Genomic DNA, 16,134 nt, shown 5'->3' on the forward strand with positions numbered 1-16,134 from the left:
ACCCAACGAGCAGCAAAAAAATGACACAAGCAGAACCAAGCTGGACTTTTATCCTGTGCTAAAACAAATATACAAATATACAAAGGTGAAGTAAGCTGAAAACAAACTGTACTGAACTCATGTTGGGTCAAAGATGACATTGCTGTTATTGATCTAAACTTTGTCCAATGCAGACTCATCAGAATTTTAGCTGAGTCACGAAATGAGTTGATTCACTGATTGGTAGGATTAGGGGAAGGGAAGGGAACCTCCCCTAGAGGCACAGGATGTGATTTTTAAACTGAATTGAAGCAAGAAACTTAATGTGTGAGTTTGTAAACAAACTTATTTTCTATCCCTTTAATTCATAAGTGCAAATGTGAAGGTCTGCAAAGGCCTTGCAGTAAGAACCAATTTCTATTTATTTTCAGTGGGCTGGCTTAACAAGGGTTTGTTATTCTGGCCTGATCAGTACCCGATCGGAAAAACAAAAATCCAGCAGGTGGTGCTTTTCTTTTTTTTATCCTTGTTAAGCCATACAAATGAGTGATATTTTCAGTATACACATTTATGAGGCATAACTGTGGAACTAAAATGATAGGTGGTGCTGTTCTTGCTTCGGATAATGACGTGAGGGCGGGAGTAGTTCCTCGTTCACGGCTGCGGCTGATGTCATTAACGATCGAGCCAGAGTGGTGCTTGCTGGAGAGAACACAGGAGCAGAGCAGAAATCTTTGGAGTACTTTTTTTTTTTTCAGGACAAATCTACAATTTTAACACAATTTCTGTGGAGGGTCTGCTGCTGTTCAGTTGGAAAATTCAATGTTTGCACGGTAAGCTTCACATTTAGCCTACTTTTTCCAAGACCAAACAAAAATGTGTGCTGAAACCACATGGTGTAATCTTGCACCGGTTGATATTTAAGACCAGTAGCTGCTAGTCAGATCAATGTGTGATGCATTTTTTGTAAAAAGAAATTGGATGCATTGAGAGGCTATGTACTGCAGTGCAGAGTGCATAGGAATGAGCCCTGTTGTCTTTTCAAATGTGTTGGCGCCAACTGTAGTCAAACATTTGACACTTACTCAGTGTAGTGTCAGGTCCTATACTTGGCCGCTACCAGCTGATAGTGGGCTTGAAGCTGTTAAAATGTGTAGTCAGCTTAAAAGAAACGAATAAACCAATAGTCCGTTTTTCATGATTTACTTCAATTATCCTTTTATTTCTCATGATGGTGCCTTTGGTTATAATGAAAACAAGTACTTCAACTGTTAGGCTCCTTCCACTTCAGCAAACAAACCCGTAATTAACCCAAACACCTGGAGCCATCTTCGGCCCACATGACATTCAACCACTGCATGACGTTTTGCTGTCCCCTGGTGGCTCGGAGGAAAACAACCCTCTTACAAAGAATATGTGGCTTTTACACTCAGTTTTCAAGGGCCACTTTTATCGTGTGCACAATGCACCTGCATGGCAAGCTGCTATAGCTGTTGCTGCAGATTTAAAATGTGCAGTTTCATGATGTGCCTGCCATTTTCACATGGTCAAAGAGCTAACGTCTCACTTAGATGATCATATTTGAGAGCACAGGTCTGTGTTGTGTCCAGTAAGTGGTTGTAAGCACGTTCACACTCTGTACTTGTTCTGCTAGATCTTAGTGCTGCATTTGACACTATTGATCATAATATTTTACTACAGAGACTTGAAAGTGAGGTCAAGATTAAAGGAACTGCATTAGACTGGTTTGAATCCTATCTATCTGACAGATTCCAGTTTGTTCATGTCAATAATGATTCCTCTACTTATACAAAAGTAAGTTACGGAGTTCCTCAGGGTTCTGTGCTAGGACCAATACTCTTCACGTTATACATGTTGCCATTAGGCAAGATTATTAGAAAACATGGCATAAACTTTCATTGCTATGCAGACGACACCCAGCTATATTTATCCATGAAATCAGATGAAACTAATCAGATGGTTAAACTCCAAGCATGCCTTAAAGACATAAAGGCTTGGATGACCTGTAATTTCCTACTCTTAAACTCAGACAAAACAGAAGTTATTGTATTCGGTCCTAAGGATCTCAGAGATTCATTATCTAATCACGTGGTGTCTTTGGATGGCATTACCTTGGCCTCCAGTACTACTGTAAAAAACCTTGGTGTCATATTTGATGAGGATATGTCCTTTAAATGTCACATAAAGCAAGTGACCAGGACTGCCTTCTTTCACCTGCGTAATATCGTCAAAATTAGGAACATCCTGTCTGAGAGTGATGCTGAAAAACTAGTTCATGCATTTGTGTCTTCCAGGCTGGATTACTGTAATTCATTACTGTCTGGTTGTACAAATAGCTCTTTAAAAAGCCTCCAATTGATTCAAAATGCCGCAGCAAGAGCATTGACAGGAATTAGCAAGAGAGATCATATTACTCCAGTTTTAGCTTCTCTTCACTGGCTCCCTTTAAAGTCTAGAATAGAATTTAAAATCCTCCTCCTTACATACAAGGCCCTTAAAGGCCTAGCTCCATCGTATCTTAAAGACCTCATTGTACCGTATCATCCCAACAGATCACTTCGGTCTGAAAGTGCAGGCCTACTTGTGGTTCCTAGAATTTCAAAAAGTAGAATGGGAGGTAGAGCTTTCAGCCCTCAGGCTCCTCTCCTGTGGAACCAGCTCCCAGTTTGGGTTCGGGAGGCAGACACTCTCTCTATTTTTAAGGTCAGGCTTAAGACTTTCCTTTTTGATCAAGCTTATAGTTAGGGCTGGACTAAACCATCCCTTAGTTATGCTGCTATAGGCCTAGGCTGCTGGGGGACGATGCACCAAACACATGTCCTCCTTTCTTCTCTCTCCTCTCTTGCATCCTCCACTTTCTTTTCTCTGGCACAGAGCTCTTGCCCTCTAATTTCCTATCTACTACTAGTCATGCAATTCTGTGCTATTACTATGTAGAATGTTTACTGCTGTGTGTGTCCCACCCCCCTTCCCCCCCCTTCCCCCCTCTCCCCCCCTCTTCTTGTGAGTATCTCTGGCCTGGAGTGGTGTGTTTCCTGTGGAGCTCTATACTACATCTGTTGTCGTGGTCTCATCAGCCTGCCCAGTCTTCATGGAGTCCTGCAGTTATCCACTCCTACCTGAATGAACAATTCTCAAACCTGCCTATGATTCCTCTTACATTTTCAAACTGTCATGTAACATCATCAGTTTGTATCATAAGATTCCACATGTATGCTTTAGTCAGATATGTGTCTCTATGACAGATGTATGTTTATCTTGCTGTTCTCTTCTCTTCTCTCTTTGCTGTTCTCTTCTCTCTTTCTTCTGTCTGTACCCGGCTGGCCTTAGGCAGATGTGTCCCTCCATATGAGCTGGGTTCTGCTCGAGGTTTCTTCCTGTTAAAAGGGATTTTTTCCTTGCCACCGTTGCCTTCAGGCTTGCTCTGGGGGTTTCAGGCCGGGATTTTGTAAAGCGTCTTGAGACGATTTGTATTGTTATTGACGCTATATAAACAAAATTGAATTGAATGTTTACAAAAAAGTCATTATTTACTTCTCACATGTGTAGGAAACACAAAGCATGCTACTCTGATAGAGGCTTGATAACATCCTGTCTCAGAGTGATGCTGAAAAACTAGTTCATGCATTTGTGTCATCCAGACTGGATTAATGTAATTCATTACTGTCTGGCTCCCAAAACTCTTTAAAAAGCTTCCAATTGATTCAAAATGCCGCGGCAAGAGCATTGACAGGAATTAACCAGAGAGATCATATTACTCCAGTTTTAGCTTCTCTTCATCGCCTCCCTTTACAGTCTACAATAGAATTTAAAATTCTCCTTCCATCCAAGGCCGTTAAAGTCCTAGCTCCATCATATCTTAAAGATCTCATTGTACCTCAGGGATGGGCAACTGGTGGCCCGGGGGCCGCACACGGCCTGTGACCTCACTCAACGTGGCCCTTAGATTAATTTTTGATCATTATAAAAATGTATCCTCTGCGGCACTGAATCAGTTGTAATGACACAGTTGGCCACTAGATGGCCTCTAATGCAGACGCCGCCTCGTACACGCTTCCACCGGGTCTTCTCCACCAGTGAAGAAGAGACGTTAAGCCGTGGCTAAGAGCGGAGGAGAGAGAAAACATGACTGAGAAAATCGTGTCTTTCAGGTGAAAGAAGATTATCTGTTCACAGAATGTAAAAGCAAACCTATGTGCATAGTCTGCTTAGAGATGTTATCTGCCATGAAAGATTTCATTTAAGTTGCCACTACAACACGTTGCACAAAGCTAAATACGAGAAGTATACTGAAGCTGCAAGGGCTGCTATCGTAGCTGTTGGGCCTGGTACTAAGGCACTCAGTATTGGGGTTTGGCTATCATGAATAATTAATAATTATCAAAAATAATTATTTATTATTAAACAATTGGATCTGAATTACTAGATCACCTCGGGGCACCACCCTTCTAGGAAGGGAAAAGATAGCCAATTAATCAAAACAGTCTCATAAATTATACTAAATTGTCAATTTGGAGTTCGGATTAATAATTAACTTAATAACTGTAACCAAAATTACCACGTTAACAACTAGTTGAAGTTGAAGGGATTTGGAGTTCTTGGCAGTGTAGAGGTTGGCAATATTCACTCTTGTGCAATATTAAACAGACAGGTATGTTTAAAAGACATTTATTAACAAGAATAAAATTAAACATACAAGGTAACTACAGTGTACTCAATACTACGTGCGTGTGTGTGTGTGGTTGTGGGCGTGTCAAGATGGCCGCCGGTTGTGGGCGTGCCAAGATGGCCGCTGGTTGTGGGCGTGCCAAGATGGCCGCCGGTTGTGGGCGTGTCAAGATGGCCGCTGGGCCTTGAGGTCTTGAACACAAAGGAACAATGGCTGCTGAGTGGGACACTCAGACCATGTGCTCGCCAGTAGATGTGTGGAATGTGATAAGGGTTTTATGAGGTGCCAGGTTAGAGGAAGAGTGGTTAGTTAAGCATGCAAGACCCTGAGTCTATGTGTTGCACAATTTAAACTAACATCAAACCACTATACTATAAACAACTCAATAAACGTAAATATCACATTCAATCAAAGTTTAAGTTCTATGCTCTGCTTAGCTTAACTAGGCCCAGGTCATACTACCAGTTGGTGGAAAGTCCATTTCTGGTGTGTTGCTCCTTAAGCTGGCTGATGGAAGGGCCGAGCTGGGAAAAGTTGAAGTCCTTGCTGTGTTTTCCTGATGGCAAACGGAGGGAAACCGGCCGCTCCTTGAAGTCCTTTGAAGTGGCTTGTTAGCAGCTCGGTGCTAACTAGCCATGTGGCTCCTGTTCTTTGAGAGTTTAGCCTGCAAAGCTTTTGTTTGTTGGCTAAAGAGCTGGTGTAGATTCCTCAGCAGGAACTCGCTTCGCTGCTGTATGGAGAACAGGCCTGCAAGTAGTTGCTCTTTGTTAGCAGACTACCTGGCAGCCAGCTGCAGCTGAGCCGCTCGGGGTCACCACGTGGAGGTGTGGAGTTGAAGAGGTGGAAGAGTAGAGAATAAGAGAGAGAACAAAGGCCAAACGGTGCATTTTATATGACCTGATGACCTCAGAGGTCACATGCCACTGTCAGCCAGTGAACTGCTTGGTCAGTTTTCACACCTAGAGGATTGTGGGATACTGGGGTTTTTCCAGGGCTCCTTTGTTCCCAAGACAAAAGCAGCCATGTGGTTACCTGATTATGCACCACCAGGTTCAGATCCCAACATAGCGAACCTTAAATCAAAAGCATGCAAACAGTGGCTTTTTACCAGTGGCCACTGCTGGTAGTGGTGAGGTAGAGTGGGTATACAGGGGAAATGTTGAACTCTTTATTCGTGTAAAAATGCACAAATTAATTTCAAAAACGAAATCACAGAAAGTGGTTATTTTTTGTTTGCTTCACTAGGCATATATATATATATATATATATATATATAGCGTAGTCTACACCTTTTTAAATGTCTCGTTAGGGCACCACCTCCTGTTATCGTAGGAAGAACACGGTTTAAATCAATTTATCAGTCTCAATTAAATAATTTGCATATCTGAAGGAGTGAATCCTTTACTACAATTTGTACCAGTCATTCTCTGCCGTAAAATAACATCACAAACAACTCCTTAAGTGTGAACAAATATTTATTTAATAAAGTGACAACTATGAATAAATGAGGGACTAATAGAATATAGGAGTGTAATCAAATGAACGAATAAAATTGAATTGAATTGATTTATTTAAACTCGAAAAATCATTGAGGGCTTAGCCCTCATTTACAATAATGTCGAGTAAACACACATATAACACATATACAATATCATGAAAATTAGTAATTAAAAACAAGGGCATGAAAATACAAAATGATCTTTAAGCATGACTTTAAAATTATCAAGAGAAACAAATGAATCAAGTTTAAGGCTGAGTTGCAGGGTATTCCAAGATGAGGGAGCACAATAACTAAAAGCAGTTTTACCAAGCTCAGTGCGCACATGTGGAACTTGCAGCAATAACCTGCTATTCCGAGTTTGGTAGGGGTTGGAATACCCAACTAAAAGGGAAGAAATATACATAGGGAGCTTTCCGGTTAAGGCCTTATAAATAAACAAAAAGAAATGCATATCCCTTCTATGAGATAAGGAAGGCCACCCAACTTTTTCATATAAAATGCAATGATGAGTACTGTAAGCATCATCTGTGATAAACCTAAGAGCTGAATGATAAACGGTGTCAAGAGCTTTAAGAGTAGTGACAGAGGCATGCCTGTAAATCACATCTCCATAGTCCAGAGAAGAAAGAAAAATAGCTTCAACAATCTTTTTCCTACAAAAAACTGGGAAAAGGCCTCTATTTCTAAACAAAAATGACAATTTCTGCCTCAGTTTACCTACAAGACTGTCAATGTGATTTTTGAAAGTAAGTTTTTCATCCAGCCAGATCCCCAAGTATTTGTAATGTGAAACTCTGTCAATATTGGCGCCTTTTAAAGTAGAAATAAGGTATGAAATAGTTGATTTCTGGAGTGATGGTGAGAGATGGAGATAGTTAAGTCCTAAACTAAAGGGAATAGATTTGATATCTAATCTAATCAATCTTCTCTAAAAGATGTCAGCAGGGAGTTTGAAAGTAGTGACACCAACTCTTTGTCTTAAGCGGTAGGAACGATTCAGCCTACTTTTGTAGAGTCTTCTCGGCGTCGGTGATGGCGGCGCGTCGGTATGACGAGATGGTGACGAAGCGGCACAGCTGATGCAGGTCTCTCTGGGACCGGTAGATAGGACTTGTTGCTTGATCTGCAACTCCAACACCCAGCTTTGCTTGAGAGCGTTGTAGGTGTTCAATCGAAGGCAGGAGATGACACTTGGCAATGTCTTTACGTTTGAAGAAAGAAACTGGATCGTCACGTCTTCTTGATGTCGTTGCTATGGCAACAGCTTCTTGATTTCTTGATCCGTCGAAGAGATTGGGTCTTTCTCTGGTATCCCAGCTGTCTACGCTGGCTAACTTATAAACGATGTTGGTTAGTACTTCGGTTCGTAGAATATAAAATGAATAAAGCTAGAAAAATATTTAAGTCACTATAAAAATCGTACGTCGGGAAAAACATCCGACGAGAAACAAACAGAGCTTGAAAAGGACCGTATTGTCAATATTCAAGTTGTTCTTAAAGTTACTAAGTATAAACGTGACTAAGTACGTAAAGAAGACGACTAAAATAAAAGTAAAACGTGAATGGAAAGTGGAAAGTGCAAAAGTCCGGAGAAGTGCAAAGAAGTCTGAAAGTATAAAAGTCCGGAGAAAGAGCGGCGGAAAGAGCGGAGAAAGAGGAGCGTCTCTCTGGTTTTATGAGTTAATTATTCAGGGCGTGTTTTGGATCGGGTTTCCAGAATCTTCGCGCGGAAAGAGAAGAGAACGCCTAGTTCTTTGTTTCGAGATGTCTTATTGCCTGATCTTCTTAACCTATTTTATATTATTTAATTTAACCATTCCATCACTCATCATGACTCGTTAGCAATGTTTTTCGTATGCGACAACACTCAACATTACAAAATGACAAGATGAGGTATCAGAATGACTACATCAAAGTAACTCAAAAGCATCAATAAATTAATAAACTCAAGTTCTCTTTACATTGACATTTTGCTAATAATAAAAGGTTGAGGTTTCTAAGATAACGATTTCAACAGTTATGATTTCAACTAATAGCTACTATTAGTATAAGAACGTACCTAAGTTTCAACATTCTTTAACTTCAACAATTGATTAAAAGAGAGAAAATACTTTTAAAGATAGCCACTTGATGGCAATGTTGATCCATCCTTACTGTGACAAATTGTGAATTTGGGCTAGCATTATCGTACAAGGATCAAAATCGTCTCATTGTGATCGTAAGTACTTCCTGAACAATAATATATAACTTACCAGGTTATTACATTTTTAATAGTCATATTATCAAACTTAGGCTCTTTTTAGAGGAAAATGCAGATCAGAGTCTGGTTCTGGGGAAAGAAAGTTATTTACGACGTTCTTATCTGTGTTCCACTCTCTTGGTCATTCTCGGAGAGGGGGGAGCAAAACCTGTTAAAATGGTATGTTTGCATTTGTCTCTGAAAAGGGAAATTAGTACATCACAAGTGTAAAACATAGATGAACACAACATTAAGGTTTCTAGACTTTGTCCAGAAGAGTCACTTAATTCAATCTTTGTAGTTCCTGACATCGTGTTGATGTTCTTTCGATTCAGGACTAATTAGTCAAGAAACAAGAGTGGGAAATTCCACAAGAAGTGTAAATCTGTCTTTTTGGCTCAGATGGCGTCCTCAGCATCAGGGAGTTCCGATAGCATGGGTCTGTTCAGTGTTTAGACATGGCACCTTTATGGCTAAGGTGTAAAAGGTTGATCTGTTAAAAGAGTTCTTCTGCAAAACAACTTCGTAAATTTAAATTCCAGAGAGGGAGAATTGAGAGGACGCCTGGTTCCCCTACATATACACATATAAACATATTTAAAATGGCAGTTTTATCTGGTTAAGTGTGCAGTCCTACACTGTAACATATTACCAGGATTTCACAACATTTAACTGTAATATTTCACCATAAATTACTGTCTTTTCACATTACAAGATTATACTGTAATATAATACTGTCGTTTAGTATAATATTGTGAAATTGATGCTTGCAAAGTAAATTACTGTGAACATGTTTTTGCCTGAATTTCACAAAATTTTACTGTATTTTTGCACGGTAAAATACTGTATTCAAACATCCTTTATGATAACACAACACATTACTGTAAAATTAGAATTTGCACCTGAACCGCCTTGTATTGTGAGACCAAGGCTGAGCAACAGTGAACCACATGCATGCACTTGCACACCCACAGGAAGAGGACAGCAAAAAGGTAAGGTGAACATCATTTAAAATATTAGACCGCTTGTTATCACGTGCTGTCAGGTGTGTAAGGTTGTACATGCCCCCACATGTCGATGGGAGGTATATAGGGTTTTTACGATCGTCATACAAAGTCATAACTCTTGATAGGAAGGTCCTAGAGACTTGAAACCATGCTCTACCCCCATGTATGACAGGTCAGGGAGTCCAGCGGTACCACCCATTTCGCTCTACTACCTTCTGTTCCGGAGATAGCTCAATCTTGGTCCTAGAGACTCGCGACCACTTCCAGCGTGTTCAGCGTGGCCGATATAGTGGGGGTAGAGCCCAGTTTGAAGTGTGTGGGAGGGTTAGGGGAAATGCACGGTCCTTCCCCCTGGTCACCCCCACTCCCCAGCCCTCCAAAGGCCAGTCCTGGCATTGAGTTTGGGGTCGAAGGTCAAAGGTTCGCTTACGGGAGCGACCCCGTCTCCCGTAGCGAACCGGCTGCCATCCTCCATCACTATCAGCCATGATGGAAGAATAAAGTGTTTGTTCTCTATAATTTTTTTGTTTTGTTAATTCGTTTTTGAATTTTTTGTTGATTTTTCAGTTTTAACTTTCTTTAATTTTTAATAATCAAAAAATGCCTCTTCAAAAGATTAAAAAAACTAAAAATGTGCCCTTGTGGCAACGTTTCGACCGCAACCGGTCTTCTTCAGGCCTGGGCACCTTGTCTAACTAAAAAAGTCTCTACACGGACTGTTCACTGTGTCTCCAAAAAGAGCTAAAACTAAAAATGAACATCAAACGCTTTCAAAGACTGTGCTTCAACTGCTCAATGTCTCTCCCAAGAGCTCCAAACTCAAAGTGAATCTTCTCTCTCGCCTCCCTCCTATATACCCTCACAGACTCCGCCCCCTCGACTTTTTCCTCTTTTAAATTTTTAACTTATAATTCCAAAATGCAATTATGAAATCTAAATTGTAACTTAACTTTTTACTGACATAACCCCATCCATGAAATTAAATTATTTTATAATCCTTTTGTACTTTAATATAATAATAATTTTTCAAAAATGTTTTTAAATTACTCCAAAGTATTTATTACACAAGATCTTAAATCAAATCTTCAACCATATACAAGGGCTAATACGACGGATTGGGGTCATGGTTAGGTGTAAGAAAGTTATCTCGATGGCTCACCCTGTGTCATCTGATGACTCCACAGTTTGGTGTAGTGGGCCAACGGCAAGGCACGGGCCGGCGCATGTCACTCAGAAATCCCCCCACAAAAGATGGGTCCCCGTGATCCTCGCTGCTATGGGTTGCAAGTAGTTAAGGTTAGGACAAGGAACAGGAAAAGGATAAATCATTAGATTGAGGAACCGATGGAGTTTGACCTGATACAAGGATTATTCATAAACTGAAGCACTCATCCACAAATCATATCTGTCCCACTAATAGTATCCAGCTCAGAGTTAAAAGTGGTTAGGGTTAGGGCAAGGTACAGGGAGAGGTTCGGCCTGATATAAGGATTATTCATAAACAGAAGTACTCCTCTACCAATCCTACCTGTCCCACTAATAGTATCCAGCTCAGAGTTAGGAGTGGTTAGGGTTAGGGCAAGGTACAGGGAGAGGTTCAATAATTAAGTTAAGGACCCGATGGAGTTCGGCCTGTCGCAAGGATTATTCTTATACCAGCCACAAGATAATCTACTGGAATCCCACCCAACCCAAGAGTGAAACGCTATGGGGACAACACCACCACATCATCCAGGATCCCATAGTCAACCGCAATCCATCCCAGTCGCCCCAACCTAAAACACAGTCAAAGCCTCCCCCACCCTCCCAAATACATCCACCCCAGCTCAAGAAAACATAGAACTCAATCGTCAATAGTAAACCTCAGGGCCATAGAGAGTTCATACAGAGTTCAGACCATTCCCATTAGTGGAGCGTAGCTCAGGGTTGGGAGTGGTTAGGTTTAGGGCAAGGGGACAAGGAGTGGTTAGGGTAAGTAAAAACGAACAGGGAGAGGTTAGATGGATGAGTAGGGTTAGGGGTTAGGGGTTAGGGTTTGGGTTATGGGTTATGGGTTTTGGGTTAAACTTAATTTGCACGGGCCTAAAGTATTGTAGAAAGAAAGAGTAGTGAGAAAAGGAGAAGAATGGGGACTCAAGGACAACTAGAGGGTGGAAGAGGGAAAAGAAGGGGGGGGGGTTTGAGTGAAGGAGGGGAATAAGGAGCGAGAGAGAGAAAAAATAAATAAATAAATAAAAAAAATTTTTCTGGAATGTGTGGGACTTGAACCGTGATCTGATGTGTGATGGAGCGATGCTTAAACCAGTGTGCTACGGACGCTTATGGAAATGGATGGAGAGGAAGGGTTGATTGAGGGTAATGGGGTGGGGAGGAGAGAGAGAAAAAAATAAAAATAAAAAATAAATAAATAAATAAATAAATAAGTAAATAAATAAATAAGGGAAGAAGGGAAGGAGGAGGGACGGGTTTGGTTAAAATTGATGACGGTGTCATCAAGGGGGATTGGAATGGTGAGGGAAAAACAAAGGAAAAATAAAGGAAAAGAATCATAATGTGGTGGGAGGGGAGAAGGGATTAGGGATGGTTAAAATTGATGACGGTGTCATCAAAGGGAGTTGGAATGGTGAGGGAAAAACAAAAGAAAATTAAGGGTAAAGAATAATAATGTGGTGGGAGAGGGAAGGGGAGGATGGGTAGGGATGGTTAAAATTGGTGGCGGTGCCACCAAGAGTTAAAATTGACGGCAATGTCGTCAAGGGGAAGGGTGTAGGGGAGGAGGAGAGGAAGGGGTAAACTTAAGAAAAAGAACTTAAATAGATAAAAAGGAAGAGAGATCGGGGGGGGGGGGGGGGGGGGGGGGGAGATAAGGAGGTTTGGGATGTGTGGGGTTTGAACCGGGGTCTGATGAGTGATAGAGCAGTGTGTAAACCAGTATGCTATGGAGACTTATGGCCTGGATGGAGAGGAAGGGGGGATTGAGGGTAATCGGTTGAAAAAATAAAAAAATAATAAAAAATAAAAATAAATAATAAACTTAAGAAAAAGAACTTAAATGGACAAATAAAAAGGAGGAGAGATCAGGGGGGGAGATAAGGAGGTTTGGGATGTGTGGGGTTTGAACCGGGGTCTGATGAGTGATAGAGCAGTGTGTAAACCAGTGTGTTATGGAGACTTATGGCCTTGATGGAGAGGAAAGGTGAATTGAGGGTAATCGGTTGAAAAAAGAACAAAAAGAAAAAAGTAAATAATAAACTTAAGAAGAAGAAGAACTTAAATAGACAAATAAAAAGAAGAGAGGTGGTGGGGGGCAATTTAAAAGGTTTGGGATACTAGGGGTTTGAACCGGGATCTGATGGTTGGTAGAGCAGTGTGTAGACCAGTGTGCTATGGAGGCTTATAGTCTGGACGGAGAGGAAAGGTGGATTGAGGGTAATCGGTTGAAAAAAAGAAAAAAAGGGAAAAGAAAAAAGTAAATAATAAATATAAATAGATAAAAAATAAGAGAATAAGTAGATTAATAATTATATATAAAAAAAAAAATAGAAAGGGGAAGTTTTAGGAGGAAAGGAGGGGGGTTAGGGTTAGGGTTAGGTTGGGGGAACTGAGCCCATCCCCTATTGGAGACGGGGGGTGCTCTCGCCATCCACCCTCCCCCACGGTCCGAAAATGGCTGACGAGCCTGCTGGCGACGTCTGCCGCGTTGGACAGTTGTCCAACCATCGTCAAAATAAAAATCACCCATAATGGGGTTTGTTAAAATAAGTTTTTAAATAAAGGATCAAAAACAATAATAAAAAATAAAAAATAAAAGTTCTTCTTTTCAAAAACTAAAATGCACAAAATGGCAATAAAAAACAAAAGGAGGGTGTGCCCGACAACGTTTCGACCCTTCCTGGGTCTTCCTCAGGTCGATGGCACACTAGAAACGCTCAAGCTGTCAGGTGGCTGCAGAGAGATGTTCGCTGGTCGAGGTCTCAATGAAGAGTGAGCTCTCCTTGGAGCTCCTCCTATAAATAACCTCTGTTTGGTCTTTTAAATTTTGAAAGAAAGTTTTATTTGTGTCCTAGTTTTAACAAAAACAAATCAATATACATAAACTCAACCCTGTATGTAAATGTAACTGTGTATATGTGTATGTATTTAAATGATTTTAATATTTATGAATGTAATTAATGAAATGAATAATTGTTCTTATATTGTTTTTATTATTGAAATTACTGTATTAGCCCCTTGAATTGTAAATGTATGTAAACATAAATGTTGAATTAGTGTAATAAAACAAATAAATAAATAAAGTAAATAAATAAAGTGCCTTGTAAATGAATAAACTTATCGTGCAATAGGGATGGGGCAGGGTTAAGGTTAGGGTAAGGGATTGGGACTGGGGTTAGGATCAGGATTAGGTGTAAGGGCTTTGGTTGGGGACTAGGGTTAGGGTTAGGGATAAGGAAGGGTTAGGGTTTGGGTTATGGGTTATGGGTTATGGGTTTTGGGTTAAAGTTAATTTGCACGGGCCTAAAGTATTGTAGAAAGAAAGAGTAGTGAGAAAAGGAGAAGAATGGGGACTCAAGGACAACTAGAGGGTGGAAGAGGGAAAAGAAGGGGGGGTTTTTTGAGTGAAGGAGGGGAATAAGGAGCGAGAGAGAGAAAATAAATAAATAAATAAATAAATAAAAAATAAAAAAAAAAAAAAATTTTTTTTGGAATGTGTGGGACTTGAACCGTGATCTGATGTGTGATGGAGTGATGCTTAAACCAGTGTGCTACGGACACTTATGGAAATGGATGGAGAGGAAGGGTTGATTGAGGGTAATGGGGTGGGGAGGAGAGAGAGAAAAAAATAAAAATAAAAAATAAAAAATAAATAAATAAATAAGTAAATAAATAAATAAATAAATAAATAAATAAATAAGGGAAGAAGGGAAGGAGGAGGGACGGGTTTGGTTAAAATTGATGACGGTGTCATCAAGGGGGATTGGAATGGTGAGGGAAAAACAAAGGAAAAATAAAGGAAAAGAATCATAATGTGGTTAGGTTAGGGGACAAAGCAGTAATCTTCCTCGTTAAGAGGAAGTTACTAAGTGCACAGGCGCTGGTTATCTCTTTTATAAATTAAAACCAGACAGTTTGAGATGCTCCTCCTTCCTTCACATGAAATAATCCAAATACATTTTTATAAATTTAATTTAGGGACCCTCAGGAAGGGTCAACCAACAAAGGCCATCCAGTGTAACCACTCCAACAGTTTAAAAATAAAGTTGGTTAGGGTTAGGCATAAAGTTCAAAAAGCTGGTTAAGATTAGGCATAAGGTTCAACAATTGGTTAGGGTTAGGCATAAAATTCAAGCTGGTTAAGGTTAGGCATTAAATCGGAAAATGGTTAGGGTTAGGCATTAAGCTCCAAATGGTTAAGGTCAGGGCAATCGGTCACAGGGTAAGGAAATCAAAATATGTCTAAATTAGGATAAAGAAAAACCCTTTAGAAAGAATATGCTAAATCAGGGTTAGGAACTCGAGGTTGTGCCCGAGCCCTAAAAGGGCCGGGAGGTGCACTGTCCGTCCCTCGCTCAAAACCGGAATCCCTGTTCTGGTTCCGTGGACGGAAGCGCTGGCGCCTCCGTCCAGAACGGACCGTGGTCCATTGTCCATCCTCAGGACCCATAGTGGGTCTCTGTACAGTCAAGTCGCCTTTGGTATCTTATTTAAATACAATAACTATATAAAAAGATATGAAATAAATATATATTCTAATTATCTTGTTTTTAAATAAAAGTTTTTAACCTTCCCAATGTGTTTTTAATGTGTTTTTATTTATTTATCTTTATATAAAATCAAATAAAGAAAATCAAACAAAACAAACAAAACAAACTAAAAATGCACTCTCAATGTGCTTCCCAAAAACAAAACAAATTAAAAATGCAAAACAAACTAAAAATGCACTCTCAATGTGCTTCCAAAAACCAAACAAATTAAAAAACCAAAATGCACTTCACTGTGCTGTAAAACTAGTTCTTCAAAATAAAGCTGCTTGCTTTAATCAAAAAAGGTTATGTGCCTGCGCGACGTTTCGACCTGGAGAGGTCTTCTTCAGGCAAGGCACAATAACGAAAAGAGAGAGCTCTGAAAACGATGTTGCTCCTTCGCTGGTCAAAGCAAGAATGAGGGCTTGTGCTCCGCGCTCCTTATATAGGTTTGGTTGTTAAAAAAATAAAAAGAACTCGTATTGGTTTCGAGTATTCCGTATGAACAAAAAACGAGTACAGCCCTTTCCTGACCTTATGTTTTTAACAAAATAAAGTGAATAAATATCCACTACTATATTTTTAACTAAATGAATGTATTTTTAACCAATATTAATGTTTTTGTTAACAAAAATAAATTATATCCATCACTTTGTTTTACCAAACTATCTACGTATTTGTATTTATGTTTTTACTTAACCGTCCTTCATAAAAAAAGTTAAATTAAATTAAAATAATAAAAGAAAAAGAAAAAGAATAGGGATTGGGGTTGGGGAATGAGGTTAGGGTTAGGAAATGGATTGGGGCTGGGGCTGGGATTGGGGAATAGGGTTAGGATTAGGGAAAAGGGTTAGGATTAGGGCTGGGGGACAGGAGTGGTTAGGGTTAGGGCCAGGATAGGGTCAGGGTTAGGGTCAGGGGACAGGGCTGGGATAGGGTTCAGGGTTCAAACAATAAAACGAAGATTTGGATCCAGA

This window comes from Chelon labrosus (genome assembly GCF_963514085.1).
Source record: "Chelon labrosus genome assembly, chromosome: 15".
NCBI lineage: Eukaryota > Metazoa > Chordata > Actinopteri > Mugiliformes > Mugilidae > Chelon > Chelon labrosus.